This window comes from Heterocephalus glaber, unplaced genomic scaffold (assembly GCF_053883595.1).
Source record: "Heterocephalus glaber isolate CG9 unplaced genomic scaffold, H.glaber_assembly_v1.0 deba00000331, whole genome shotgun sequence".
Classification (NCBI taxonomy): Eukaryota; Metazoa; Chordata; class Mammalia; order Rodentia; family Bathyergidae; genus Heterocephalus; species Heterocephalus glaber.
In genome coordinates this window covers 41,374,736-41,388,810 of record NW_028258142.1, presented here as the reverse complement: position 1 = coordinate 41,388,810, position 14,075 = coordinate 41,374,736, and the positions used below count along the sequence as shown (strand labels likewise).

At 35.7% G+C, this 14,075-nt stretch overlaps 1 pseudogene; it reads left to right on the top strand.

Moving 5' to 3' along the window:
• Window positions 1-5,580: 5,580 nt before the first annotated feature.
• On the top strand, window positions 5,581-7,619 carry LOC101720463 (tudor domain-containing protein 3 pseudogene; annotated as a pseudogene).
• The last annotated feature ends 6,456 nt before the right edge of the window (window positions 7,620-14,075 follow it).

Here is a 14,075-nt window from a genome sequence, read left to right as displayed (position 1 = left end):
TGGGTTGTCTATTAATGAGCTCTAAGAATTCTTTATATATTCTGCTCATAGGTTATATGCATTGTAAATATGGTCTGTTTAAGGACTACTTTTCAGTTTAATGATGTCATTTAAAGTTCTAAATTTTGATGGAATCTCATCATTTTTTTTTTCTTTTATACATCATGGTTTTTTTATCCTAGGTAGTTCTTGCCTACCCTGAATTCATAAATATTTTCCCTTATAATTTCTTCTTAAAGTTTTACACTTTTAGACTTTCTTATTTAGGTTCATAGATCCCTTCAAGTTATTTTCATGTTTGGAAAAAAAGGGTTGAGGTTAATTTTTTATATACGGATACCAGGTGTTCTAGTTCCGTTTGCTGAAGACACTATCTCTTTCTTGGCTCTTGAATCGAGTTTATATTCTATAAAATGCTAATGTTAAATAATCTTTCAAAACTCCATGGACCATATATGTGTGGTTCTATTTCTAGATTCTCTGTTTTATTCCAATGATCTATATGTCTTTCCTTACACCAACACTGCCTTGATTACTGTAGATTTAAAAGAAGTCTTAAAATTGGGTACTAAACGTCTTCCAACACTGTTTTTGTTTTTGTCTTTGGCTTTTCTGGGTCCTTTGTACTCCTACATAACTTTAAAATTTCAATATCCCATTCTTCATTTATAGCAAGTATACACAGACTTGAATTTTTATATATATACCTTGTGTTTTCTAATCCTGCTAAATTCAAGTACAAGTTCTAGGGGCTCCTAGAGATTTCTTAGTATTTTCTCTGTAGATGATCATTTCATCTACATATAAAGATTTTGCTTCTGCCATGCCAATCCTATCCTAGTTGTGTCATTTTGTTGCCAGACTATTTTGGTGGGGACTAGGTTTCAAAGTTTAATGGACAGTTAAAGAGTAAGCATATCTGCCCTTGCTCCCCACCTTAAGGAGAAAGCATTGTATCTTTTCCATTCATACGAGGTGTTCTCGCTGGAAGTATGGAGTACATGTCTTTAATTTGTTGAGAAGTTTCTGTTCTACTTCTAGTCTCCTGATAGCTTTTACCATGAACAGCTGTAGAATTTAGTCCAATACTCTTTCTCCAACTAGTGACAGGATCATATGGCTTTTTCCTTTCCTCTGTTAGAATGATGACTTTTGGGGGTGGATCTTCCAATGCTGAACCAACACTGCCATCCCTATAACAAAACCACTTTCTACATACTACCAGATCTGACTTCTAATAGTTTGTTACATGAAACAAATTTCTATCTATGTTCATACTTTTTTCTTCTATTATCTTTATCCAGTTTTAGGATTAGCACAACGTTGAGTTCCTAGAATGAGGGGAGAAGTGTTCCTTCTTTTTTCTGCTTTAATTGTTTGATATAATTTATCAGTTAAAATGTTTATGAGCCTACTATTTTCATATAGGTAGGTTTTCAAGCTAGGAATATACTTTCTTTAATAGGTGCTATTCAAATTTTATATTTCCTCCAGAGTTAGTTTCATTAATTTGTCTTCTAAGTTACTTCTTAGAAGTTGTCAAATTTATTTCAAAAAAGATTTTTGTAATATGCTTTCTATATCCTTTTAAATTCTGTAAAATCTGTGGTAATGCCTCCTAGATCTTAATATTGTAATTTAAAAAAATGTATAATTGATATTGTGTAACAGGAAGTAAAGGTCTAAAAGAGCAGGGGAATTGGGAGGGGTAGGGGAAGGGACAAAAGGGGAAAGGAAAAAATATGAGAAGAGGAAAAAAATGGAAACAAGGTCTTTGCAAATAGGGAATGGTGGAGGGGGTGAAGGGAGGGCAAGGGAAGGGGAAAAAAAATAAGAACCAAGAGACTCATGTAATGGTACAAGATCCCAAGGAGGAATGTAACTGTATTGTATACCTAAAATGTACCAATAAAATTAATGGGGAAAAAAATACCCTAAAAAAAATGTTTATAATGGCTGAGACAATCACCCTATCAACAGTGTGGTAACTATCTAAATTGAAGGAAATAATTTTAGATAAATGTGTTAATGTATTTTTGTTAGCCCTCTTTTTAATATTCAGCACTGAGGTCATTTAAATCCACTTAAGAATATTATTTAATGTGATTTTCTGAAAATATTTCTTCATGTTCCTTTACACAGATCAAATTTCTCACTTTAAGAAAGATTATAACAAAGATTCTTAAACTTATTCTGTAAATTACATAAATTTTACATATACACAATTTAATTTTTATAACCATTTATAGAGAAAATGTTACCTCTTGTATGTTTGATAAGCAGTAACAGAAGCTCAGAAAGCTATTATAAATAATAAGTTGTGAAGTTAAACTCAAAGACAGGTAGGAATTTTCATTCTATTCATGAGCATTTTCATAATTAAAAGGTATTCTTTTGGAATAAAAATAATACTCTTTGCAATGTACATGAAAAAATAGTTATTGTACCTAGTTGTTAACTGTTTCCTTAGGGATCTCCTTTCTACTAAATGTTCTCTTGAAAAACTCTTAGACATTTTCCACCCAATTATAAGGAATTTTATTTTAAATCTAATTTGGGGATTCTTAGTGGTTTATATTTTTTCTTACGTGGTTTTCTAAAAAAGGTAAGGAGAAAGATAGTCACTGTTGAATTTTGATATCTCATTGGCCGAAATGCCTGGGACTTTGTACAAATTGACTGAAATTTCCTGCCATCTGCTGTTGTAAACTTCATCTAAATGTAAATTAAATAAATATATTTCTGGAGAAAAAAACTTTAAACAACATAAGCTTTGGCTCATTTTGTTGTATTTTAATGACTTTTCTGCCATCCAAGTTTCCTGGCTTCTGAAGAGATTTCTAATGCCATCAAGAACAAGTGCCTTTCAGGTAACTGAATGAAATCTAATCTTCTATTCTTCTGAAAATGAAAGACTCACTGTAGATATCCAAGTGTCTGCCTTTATAAGTACTGTGTCTGTACTTGGAATATTAAGACAAATCACATGATTTATTACTTCATGAAAAAATAAAATTCCTCCATGGTATTCATGGTTTTTGGATAGACATAGCTCCATTTTAAAAAATAATATATACATCCAATGAATGTGTGGACTGACAAACTTTGATGAGGAGTGTTTCTGTACTCCAGTTTCCAGAAGACGACCTCTACTTATTCCATGTTCAGTCCTACCTCTCCGTCCCTCATCAGGGTAGTTTTGGATACACATTTAAAAAGTCTCTGGCTGTCCTGCCTTGTAACAAATCTGAAAATATCAGAGGGCATGTTGGCAAAAATGACAACGACTGATGGTGTGAACTGGATTAGTATTGCCTCCTTAAAACTACAATCTACTCTGATCCTGACCATGAGATCTTCTTGGCTTGTATAGCCTTTGCTACACTGGGTCATACTTCAATTTTCTACACAAATTTTTGCCACACAAATTACCACTAGAACTGCTGCCCTATGTTGAACCAGTGAACTTGAGTGACTTCCTGCATCCGAATTGGTTTCCTAAAACTTTTGCTTTAATTGAAATATAAAATTTTCACCTGGAACTCTAAGTGTACCTATTTACTTAAACATTTCTCTATGTGATATTTTTCTCAGTGTCAAAATTGCCTGCACTGGTATACCTTTCTCAGTACAGAGTAAAAGTGGTGATGTTTGTGTCTGCTCCTTGATCTAATTCAACCAGAGCACATCCTAAGTGTACGTGGACAAAGAAAGTTATTATTATATGGTGCGATTTAATATACATTTCCCCAGAAAGACAACAATTTCCTTAGAGCCAGTACTATGCATGATTTTGTGATTATCTCATTAATTTTGCCTATGTAGAAATGGCAAATAAACTTTTATTTTGGTTAAATATGTAGGGCACTTTCTCTCCCTCAATAATAAGCTAATTATCAGCTCAGCCTCCACCTGCATTAATCGGGATCATCTACATTATATGTGACAGCGAATAATCCTCAAATCATGGTGGCTGAAGATAACATAGATCTGTTTTATACTTATTATATGTTCCTCATAGATCGCTGCTGGTTATGTGAGTAGTTCTCTTTCTGCTGGCTTCTGTAGAAGCCACTGTTTAAACATTGCTATATGTATAATATAATGGTATCATATATAATACATCAAAACTCTGTATGTTATCAGAAGTATCATTCATTTCTCTGGCCTTCACTGTTTTACTAGTTACATGTCCCCGTTGAACCATAAAGTCAGAAGTACAACCCTACTATGTGTGCAAGAAGGAGAACTGGACATATTTGGAAAATATCTTAATGACTATCAAAAGACCTGCTCATTCAAAACAGAGAACATGTGCAATGACTTAAAATAAGAATTTTATTTAAGAAATTATGTCCTGAAGAAAAAAGAAATTATGTCCTGAAATATGCAAATAATGGGAAGACCAAAAAACAAAGCAAAAAAACACCTTTGAACATTTCAAAAGAATAGCATTTCTATTCTGTGAATATAGACATTACTTAAATCTTGACTTATACACCTGAGAGATCATCCAAATTCAATTTCTTCTCTTCCACTTGAGGGAAAATGTAGTCTGGAAAACAATGGTGGAGAGGAATTGGGTATATTTACATCAAGTGCAATCCCAGATTGGTTCTGGGGCAAAATGAATGGTAAGAAATTATAAATAAAACAGCGCACTCGCTGGCATCCCCGCGCATGCCCACTAAGGACGCGTGGGGCCCTTCAGCCCTTCTGCGCCTTGGCCGCCGGGTTGTGGGCCGCTGCCTGGTAGGGCTAGGGCCCAGGTTAAGGCTTGCTCAGGGATGTGGACGCTCCCCAAGGGACTGCAACAAGAAAAACACATTGACTCAACTGCCTGAGTTTTACATGTTTTCTAAGTGCAAGTGTTTTTCGGTGACTCATTCACTTTCATTGTGGTGTCCCTCTGTGGGGACTCAAAGCCCAGTTGCATTCTTAACTCTAAGTCACCGCGGACCATGAGGCAAGGTGAATGGCGCGAGTCTTGAACAGGAAGCAAACTTTTCTCCTGTGAGAATGGGCTGGGCCCCGGGGCGTCTTCAGAGCGCTCGGCTTCCAAGCCAGCGCTGTCAGGCCTGCCCCAGGGTGGCCGCCAGAACGCGGCCTGGCTTTCTGCCATATAGAGCGCCTCCCACCAGTTTCCGAGGTGTGCAGGCGCTCTGTGTCAAGACTTTGGGATCCGAAAGCACTTAAAATGGTGGGATATTAAGCAGTTTCTGAAATTACAGTTATAAACATTCAATTTAGTAAAAGCTTACCTCAACCTTCCATACACGCGGTCTCCGATCAGGAAGGAGGATGAAGATGGTTGACCGCACTCCCTCAAATTACTGCCTTAGGGAGAAGAGAGAGGGAGGCCTTGAAAGATCAAACACAAATAGTGGTGGTAAACTGTAAACAGGTATCTTTCGGAGGAAGGCATTGAAACTTGTGCAAGTTCTCCTGACAAAGTCAATATAAATGACATCATCCTTTTTGCTCTCAATACAGGTTTGAGAGCAATTGGGAAGAAATTCCTTCCCAGTGACATCAGCAGTGGTGGAAAGGTAGAAAAGCTTGAAGGTCCATGTGATTTACAAATTCAAAAAATTCGAAATGTTGCTGCACCAAAGGATAACGAAGAATCTCAGACTGTACCAAGGATGCTGCACTTGCAGATGACAGATGGTCATATAAGTCGCACAGCAGTAGAATTTAGTTATATGTCAAAAATAAGCCTGAACATACCACCTGGAACTAAAGTCAAGCCGTCAGGCATTGTTGATATAAAAAATGGATTCCTGCTCTTGAATGACTCTAACATCACAGTTCTTGGTGGTGAAGTGGAACACCTCATTGAGAAATGGGAGTTACAGAGAAGCTTATCAAAACACAGTAGAAGCAACATTGGAACTGAAGGTGGACCACCTCCTTTTGTGCCTTTTGGACAGAAGTGTGCATCTCATGTTCAAGTAGATAGCAGAGAACTTGATCGAAGAAAGACCTTACAAGTTACAATGCCTGTCAAACCTACAAATGATAATGATGAATTTGAAAAGCAAAGGACTGCTGCTATTGCAGAAGTTGCAAAGAGCAAAGAAACCAAGACCTTTGGAGGAGCAGGGGGCGGTGGTGCCAGAAGTAATCTCAACATGAATGCTGTTGGTAACCGAGGTAGAGAAGTTTTACAGAAAGAAAAATTAACCAGATTGGAAGGGAAACATGAAGGTGTCTATAGAGAATTGGTTGATAAGAAAGCACTGAAGCACATAACAGAAATGGGTTTCAGTAAGGATGCATCAAGGCAAGCTCTTATGGATAATGGCAACAACTTAGAAGCAGCATTGAATGTACTGCTTAACAACAATAAACAGAAACTTGTTACAGGTCCACCTCCAAGAGGTAGAGGAAAAGGCAGGGGTCAAGTAAGATCAGAAGATGAAGAGGACCTAGCAAATGCAAGGCCTTCAGCACCAAGCAAATTATTTGATTTCTTGTAGTCTAAAATGGGAAATTTAAATGTGGAAGAACCTAAGTCATAGCCACAGCAGTTTCATCAGGGACAGCACAGAATGTCAAGTAATGAACAAAATGGAGTAAAAGATAATAATCAACCAAGACACCTTCCTCGTAATGATACCAGGCAGCCAAGAAATGAAAAACCTCCTAGTTTTCAAAGAGACATCCAAAATTCAAAGTCAGTTTTGGATGGCAGTGGATTGCCTAGAAATAGAGTTTCTGAAAGACCGTGTATTTCTTCAGGATCTGAAGTGTGGGCTGAGGAGAGAATCAAATGTAATAGACCATATTCTAGATATGACAGAACTAAAGATACTTCATATCCTCTAAGTTCTCAGCTCAATGATGGTGCTTTTAACAAAAGAGATAATGCTGTGCAAAGCAGATCAGGAAAAGGTCCAGCCTATGCAGAGGCAAAAGAAAATCTGCTTCCTCAAGAATTCATAGATTATAATAATCAAAAACGTGGGAAAAGAGAAAGCCAAACAGGTAATCCTGACCATTTTTATGACAGGAAATCACGAACAATAAATAATGAAGCTTTCAGTGATGTAAAAATTGAAAAACATTTTCATGTAAATACTGATTACCGGAATCCTGTGCGAAGTAATAGTTCCATTGGCATTCCAAATGGAGAGACAGAAATGCCACTGAAAGGGAGAAGAGTAGGACTGATTAAGCCAGCACGATCTGTCACAGCTATACCCTATGAAGATAAAATATTTTACAATAGTGGGCCCAAAAGAAGATCTGGGCCATTTAAGGCAGAAAAAGTGCTGGAATCATCTATTCATATGGAGTATGTAAAAATATGGAAACCTGGAGATGAATGCTTTGCACTTCATTGGGAAGACAACAAGTTTTACCGAGCAGAAGTTGAAGCTCTCCATTCTTCCAGTATGACTGCAGTTGTTAAATTTATTGATTGTGGAAACTATGAAGAGGTGCTATTAAGCAGTATCAAGTCCATTCAGACAGAGGCATGGGAAGAAGAAGGCACCTATGACCAAGCTCTTGAGTTCCGTAGAGGAGGTGATGGCCAGCCAAGGCGATCTACTCGACCAACCCAGCAGTTTTACCAACCTCCCCAGCCTCGAAACTAATATGAAAAGGGTCTTTGCGAAGAAAGGAGCTGTCAAAACCTCCTGGCTTGATAGACCTTCAACTTTCCCTTCAGAGTAAAATACAGCCATGTTGGATATCGTTATCTGAAGAAACAAAAAGCAAATTTTTAGGGGGGAAAATTCAAGAATGGGAAAAAAAATGAGTTAAACCTTTTACAAGTGAAAGGAAGATTTTTTTCTTCTGCCATCAATAAAACTATTGTGCTATATAAAAAAATAAATAAAACAAATAAAAGGTTTGTAAAGGACAATTTATACAGCAAATACAGTGATTAGAAATGTATAATATTACCAATAGTTGTCATTACTACCTACTTAAACATTTATTGAAAAGAAGATATTATCCTTCATAGTCAAATTTACAATTATGTTAGGTGTCAGTGTCAGTCTCATCTTATCTCATGATTTTAATGACCATTATCGTAATTGAATAAGAAGAAAGAGTGTTTTAAACTTTATGTAAATCAGCAATGGCTTCCACTTAGTGTGGGTGTTTATTTCTTGTAAGGAAATGAAAAATATGAAAGAGAAACTACACTTTCTTGAATATGACCTTTTATTATTAAGGAACTTGAGATTGTGAAGTTCTTTCTCTTTCCTCCCAGCTCTGTTAATCTTAACTGCAAGGCTGACAGCTGTCTTCAATAGAAAAAAGAAAGAGCAATGTTTCTGAAAACAGTATGAGTACAAAGGGCATATAAGAAAGATAGAATATCTCAGCCCTCAGCAAAAAGATTAAAATATAATTTATTAAATGGAAGGAGGGAGGGACAGAGTAAAGGAGGGAAGCATGGAGAGGGAGAGAGAGAAGCATACATTGCTGTACCATAGTAGATCATTCAATAGTCAAAATAGCCTATTAATAAATAACAAATCAATAGTCAAATAAATTAATAAACAAGTGAATGAGTAAATCTGCATGGAAGTGGTGAATTTCCTTTGAATATCTTCTCAGGAATTCAAAAATTATCTACCATGTAACAGAGCTTGTGGTCTATTTACAACAATATTGGAGGGTAGATAAGTTGTGAATAAATGCATGAAAGCTACTGCTGTTAAAAGAAGACCTTTCTTTAACAGAGAATAAGTCAGAAAACACACACCAGGGCATGCTACATTCACCCCCTCTCCAAACTTCCCTGAATGAAAGCAAGCATGACCCATGAACTCTCAGAGATGGGAATAACACTTCATGCAGTCACATTTTCTCAAGGGTCTCTTTATTAAGAAAGAAGCTTTGTATAATTTCCTCAGTATTGTAAAATTTAAATGCATTATTTAATGGAACTTATTGTAGAATCAAAGCTACATTTTAGAAATCAAATGCATACTTTCAATAAAACAATACCTATTGGGATTTAAAAATCAATATATTAAATTTTCATTGTAATATTACAGACTCTCGAAAGGCAGTACAAAAAGAAATAGCACTAAGAGAAATTTTATTTCCCAATCATATTGTTATACTATTATTCCAATCTGGCTAAGCCTTGTTTTACTTTTCACTGTCAGAAGCAAACTAATTGAATTATCAGGTTGTATAAGGAAGAGGAAAAGAGCCACCTTGTTTCCTCCAGTTGAATTACAATTGTGTCCTTAATTCAATACACCTTTTTCTTTATAAGACACAAAAGGAAGATGGTGGCTGGAGAAAATCACATGACAGCTAATATTTAATGAATCTATGAGAACAAATACTAAGTTTTCTATTTCTCAACTTTATTTTTCTTTCCCCAAATTTGTCAGATGTGCTGATTATGAAATAGCTTGCATTACTTTAAGTCCAAAAATAATGGAAAACAGAAAATCATATATTATCATTTCTTTGTAAAAGGCAGACAAGATTATCATTTAATATATGGTAAGTCATTGACTTCACACAAATTCAATTAATTTTTGTATTAAATGACATTATTAAGACTGTACATGTACCATTATATTTTGACTAGTACCCAGTAAAATTATGGTTCTCATTCTTCTAAGTTGTTGATTTTAAGAAAATCTATAAAAGCTTTCTGAAAGAATTTTCTCCAAACATGAACCTGGATATAGATGATTCCAATAATTTGTTTACTGCCTCAACAATACACTTCCTAAGCTCTTATTTCATCTCACTGTGTCATAGTCAGCAAAAGGGTGGCATCATCTCTGGATCACTAGGCAGCTGAGCAACGAGAAGGATTCTATAGAAAGTCTACAGTAGCTGTTTCAGCATGCGAAGAAAGCAGGGAAGAGTTCTCTTTTTGAGTTTGATGAAGGAAGTTCACTTTCTCCAAAGCTATTAGAAGACTTCCATTTCGTGGCCAGAATTATGCCACATCCCACCACTCTAGAACAAAAGGCAGGAAAAACGACCATTTGATGTATTTGGCCTCTACCTGTGGAGACAGACTTTGAGGAGAACAAGAGAAAAGAAAGTCTACAGCTCTGGCTCATAGTGGAAAAATAAGGTACATTTCTTTAAAAGAGGGCATTAAGTAATAAAGATGATAAAGTTATCGGTAGAATTTAAATTTCTCTGACTAGAAATGCTTTTTTAATAAATAAGACTTCTTAATAATTGTAAAAGTATGTATTAGATTTACTGATTTTTATGAATTATTTTCAAAGATTTTCTTAATCCTCACCACAAACATTAAAAAGCAGAGGAAATGCAATGAAATTATCAAATTGCAGCAGGCAGTTATGGATGCATATAGACTAGAAAAAATGTAAAAGGTGTTCCTTTGCTTCCATCAATTAAACAGTCTTTAGATAGAGGCAAGTTCAAGGTCAGGATATAAAACTGATGTTTCACACAAAGAAGCAGAATATGTGAATTGTCTCCCTCTGAGTTGAGATACGATCCTCAGTTTTTGAAAATGTTTAAACATCCCATTTTCTCTGAAAAAATAAGAAAAATCTTAACTACATGCAAACAATCATATATATATATATATATATGCACACATCCATAGAGACGTAGTTATTTTATTTATATATATATATATATATATATATATTAACTAAACATCACTCCCTTGATGATAGCTTGGTGAATATTTCTTTCCTTTAGCAAAATTCTGATGAATTGACATTTCAGGTTCATGCGAACAAATTCCCCACAGAATGAATTTATTATTTGTATCATTATTAATATTACACTTTGTTCTGAGAACGATGCCTTCAAAAGATTCTGCTGTCCTTTGTTGTGTGCGAGTGTGTGATTTTGATTAGCAAACCTGCATACCTCCTCTAAGTTTCCTTCTGAGCTTGTGCAGTTGAAATAATTATAATAAAATCTATTAACTGCTTGTTACTGCAGGGGGAAAAGCACTGCATCCAAGCTTCCATCTGCAACCATTGATTCTGAAGTGGTGAATGACAGTTCCCCACCACCTAAGTAGGTTATAACAAGCTACCTTCGGGCTGCAACAGCCAGTAGAGTGCAGAGGAGAAATGACTGGCCTCCAAACTTGTTTTAAGCCTCAAGAAAGATAGGAAAGGGGGGACAATCTCTGCCAATAACTGCAGTCCCTATTCTCATACACAGCAGCCGGAGCTTTGTAATTGCCAACTCGCTTTAATTCCCACTCACACCTTGGGGGGACAAGGCAGAGAACTCTCTCTGACAAATAATAATAAAACTATTATTCATCTAATCACCCACAAACACATGTGTTTCTTTTGTAATGACTCCGTTGCCCTCATCCCCATAAAACATACAAACACACAAAAATGCACACACACACACACACACACACACAAAATCTGACTCATGCAAACATAATAGTGAAGACAATGTAAGGCAAAAGAACAGGCTGCTTTGCAGACACACAAAAATCTCCTTCACATTTAGCTTTATGCACTTAAATCCAATAAATTCTTAACAATAACATACACTATGGTTAAGACGCTTGCTTATGTAATTATAAGGAGAGCCTACACTATTATTTCTTTCTTTCAAATGAAATCACCCCTTTTGCTTCAGTGATTCACTTGAATATAACAGGGAAAAGTGTATCTCACTTTGGAAACTGGCCTCCTTTCTCTCTTTGATTTTGCAGGTGGTTACACAGAGGAGCCATAAGTCACATATTGTCAACACTCAACGCTAATCTTTTTTTTCACGTTTCCATGTGTATATCATGGTATAAACACAAATTATCTGACTTTTTGTTCCATTTCTTTCAATCACACATACACACACGCACTTTATTGTCCTGAGTTTCACAGGAATTGTACTTGTCAGCAGTCAGAATTCACATGGTGACACTTTAGTGTTCCATATTAAACCACAAGGAGCAAATAGTCTTTATGGTAGGTAACTATGAAATAATGAGGTTATGAAAAAGGAAGTGGTGATGCTGAAAGTACCAGATATGTCAGAACAAATTAGTGCTGCCTCTAGAAAAATTAAGAAAAGTTTTCCTTCATTACAAAATTAACTTTGAAATATTTTATTTAGTTTTTAAAGAAATTTTCCATTAAATCGTTTCATTTTAACCTTAAAATGTGTTTCTTAATAAGTAACTCAATATTTTAAATAATATTTCTATTCAAAAAGTTCATTTCCCACTATTGAGTTTTCTGAAGAGAAAATGTCGTCTACCACTGTGTAAATAGAATTGTATGCAATTCTAAATATTCTTTATTGGACATTTTAAATAGGCACATCACTATAAGAAATTGATTCTGGAAAATTAGAGCAGTGATATGGATAATTCAAACATACTGCAACAATCACAATAGTAGCCAGTATTTTAGGTAGAAGTATATTTTTTCATGTATGTTTGAAGGCTAGTATTTGTAAATTTATTGTGAAATTTTAACAGATACACATGCACAAGTCTTTTGATTATACACACTGGCTCAAAGTTTTGAGAATTTCTAAACCATCTAAAAAGCCAGTGTTGTTTCTGATTTTGTGATACTCTATTGTGTTGTCTATACTTTTTACAATAGGGTGTTAAGTAAGTTACATTTACCAGAAATTAGATTCTTACTTTATTCTTCTGATTTCTAGGAAGGGTCATCGATTTGAACATATTCTACCCTGTGAATCTTGGAGAGTATAGTCCCCAAAGCATAAAAGTTGTTCATGGACTTGCTAATATTTTTATTCATTTTTGGCAATACCAGCATGCCTCCCTCCTGTCCAGAAAAATATGTAAAATTACAGCTTGGAGCTGGGGTACATTGCAAAATTTGTTTCTTCTGATGAACCCTTGGCAAAGGAGTACCTTCTGATACCTTCAATGCAGTTGGGTACATGAAGTGAAATCCTCACCTTAAATATATTATTTGAACAAGGAGTATGCAAACTATAGATTATCACTGTGGTTGACTGGAGCCTTATCTCATGTAAATACTCTTGGAAACAATGGCCTACATCTCTGAAACATATTTCAATTCAGGTGGGTGGGAGCTGGAATATATATACATCAGTTCTACTCAGTTACTAACTGAGGGCTGCTGGGAGGAGTGGGAATACCCCATAACAATAATCAAAGTAACGTTTTTATGTTTGAGACAGAACCCCCAGGCAAATGATGTAGATCCTAGACATTGACAATCAGCCCACAGGCAAGGTAGTGGTAAGACTTCAAGAATGTGGATGGAACATTGGAGCCAATTAAAATGTAGGTTTAATAGTGGCTCCACAATTTTATGAAGGACAAAGGTATTTTGGAGTGCTGCAACTGTGCATATGCCTTAAAGCTACATTTGAATAGCAAGCATACTTGATTTTTCTTAGTTTGTATTTTCATTTGGGTTTGTTTGGGCTATAAGTAAAGGCTGGCTGGTAGACATTTGGGGATTTTTTCAAAGCCATAAGCCATACCCTGAGCTATTGCTGCCTAGTTTATATCCAGATCTGTCTACAAAGCTCAAGCACTTAACTACTGTACAAATTTCTCTGATAAAAGCACATCTCTCTACTGGGGAAAGTTGACTCTAGTGTCTTCTTTCAGAGGTTCTCAGGCTTCTGAGAGCACCTGTGCCCTTCAGGTTTCTCTGCATGCATTAAAGAACCTAAAACACTTTAGGTAGTGACTACAGTAGAAATATACCCTTGTGATTTGATCTGTTGGGAGAAGGGGTCAGGGACCTCAGAGGAAGACACTTGTTATCAAAACTATCTCCCCCACTGTTCTGACACAATGCTTGAAAATTCACCAGCTGGGACTAGGTTCTTAGGGAAATACATACTATCTACAGACTTCCCCCTCTGCCTCATTGGCAATACTTTGATTGCAACCTCTCCCATGGGAATTTACATTGTGTTACTTTATCATGCTTTAGATTTTAGATTAGTAAGGTCCTCGAATTGAGCCAATGCATTACAATGAGGGAATATTATGATCACTAAGAGTCAAAAATAAAGGAACTTATTAAGAGACAGTGAGTCCTGCTTTGGTGCTAACATATGGAACCTTGGAAACTATTAAAAGGTAGGCAGATATTCAT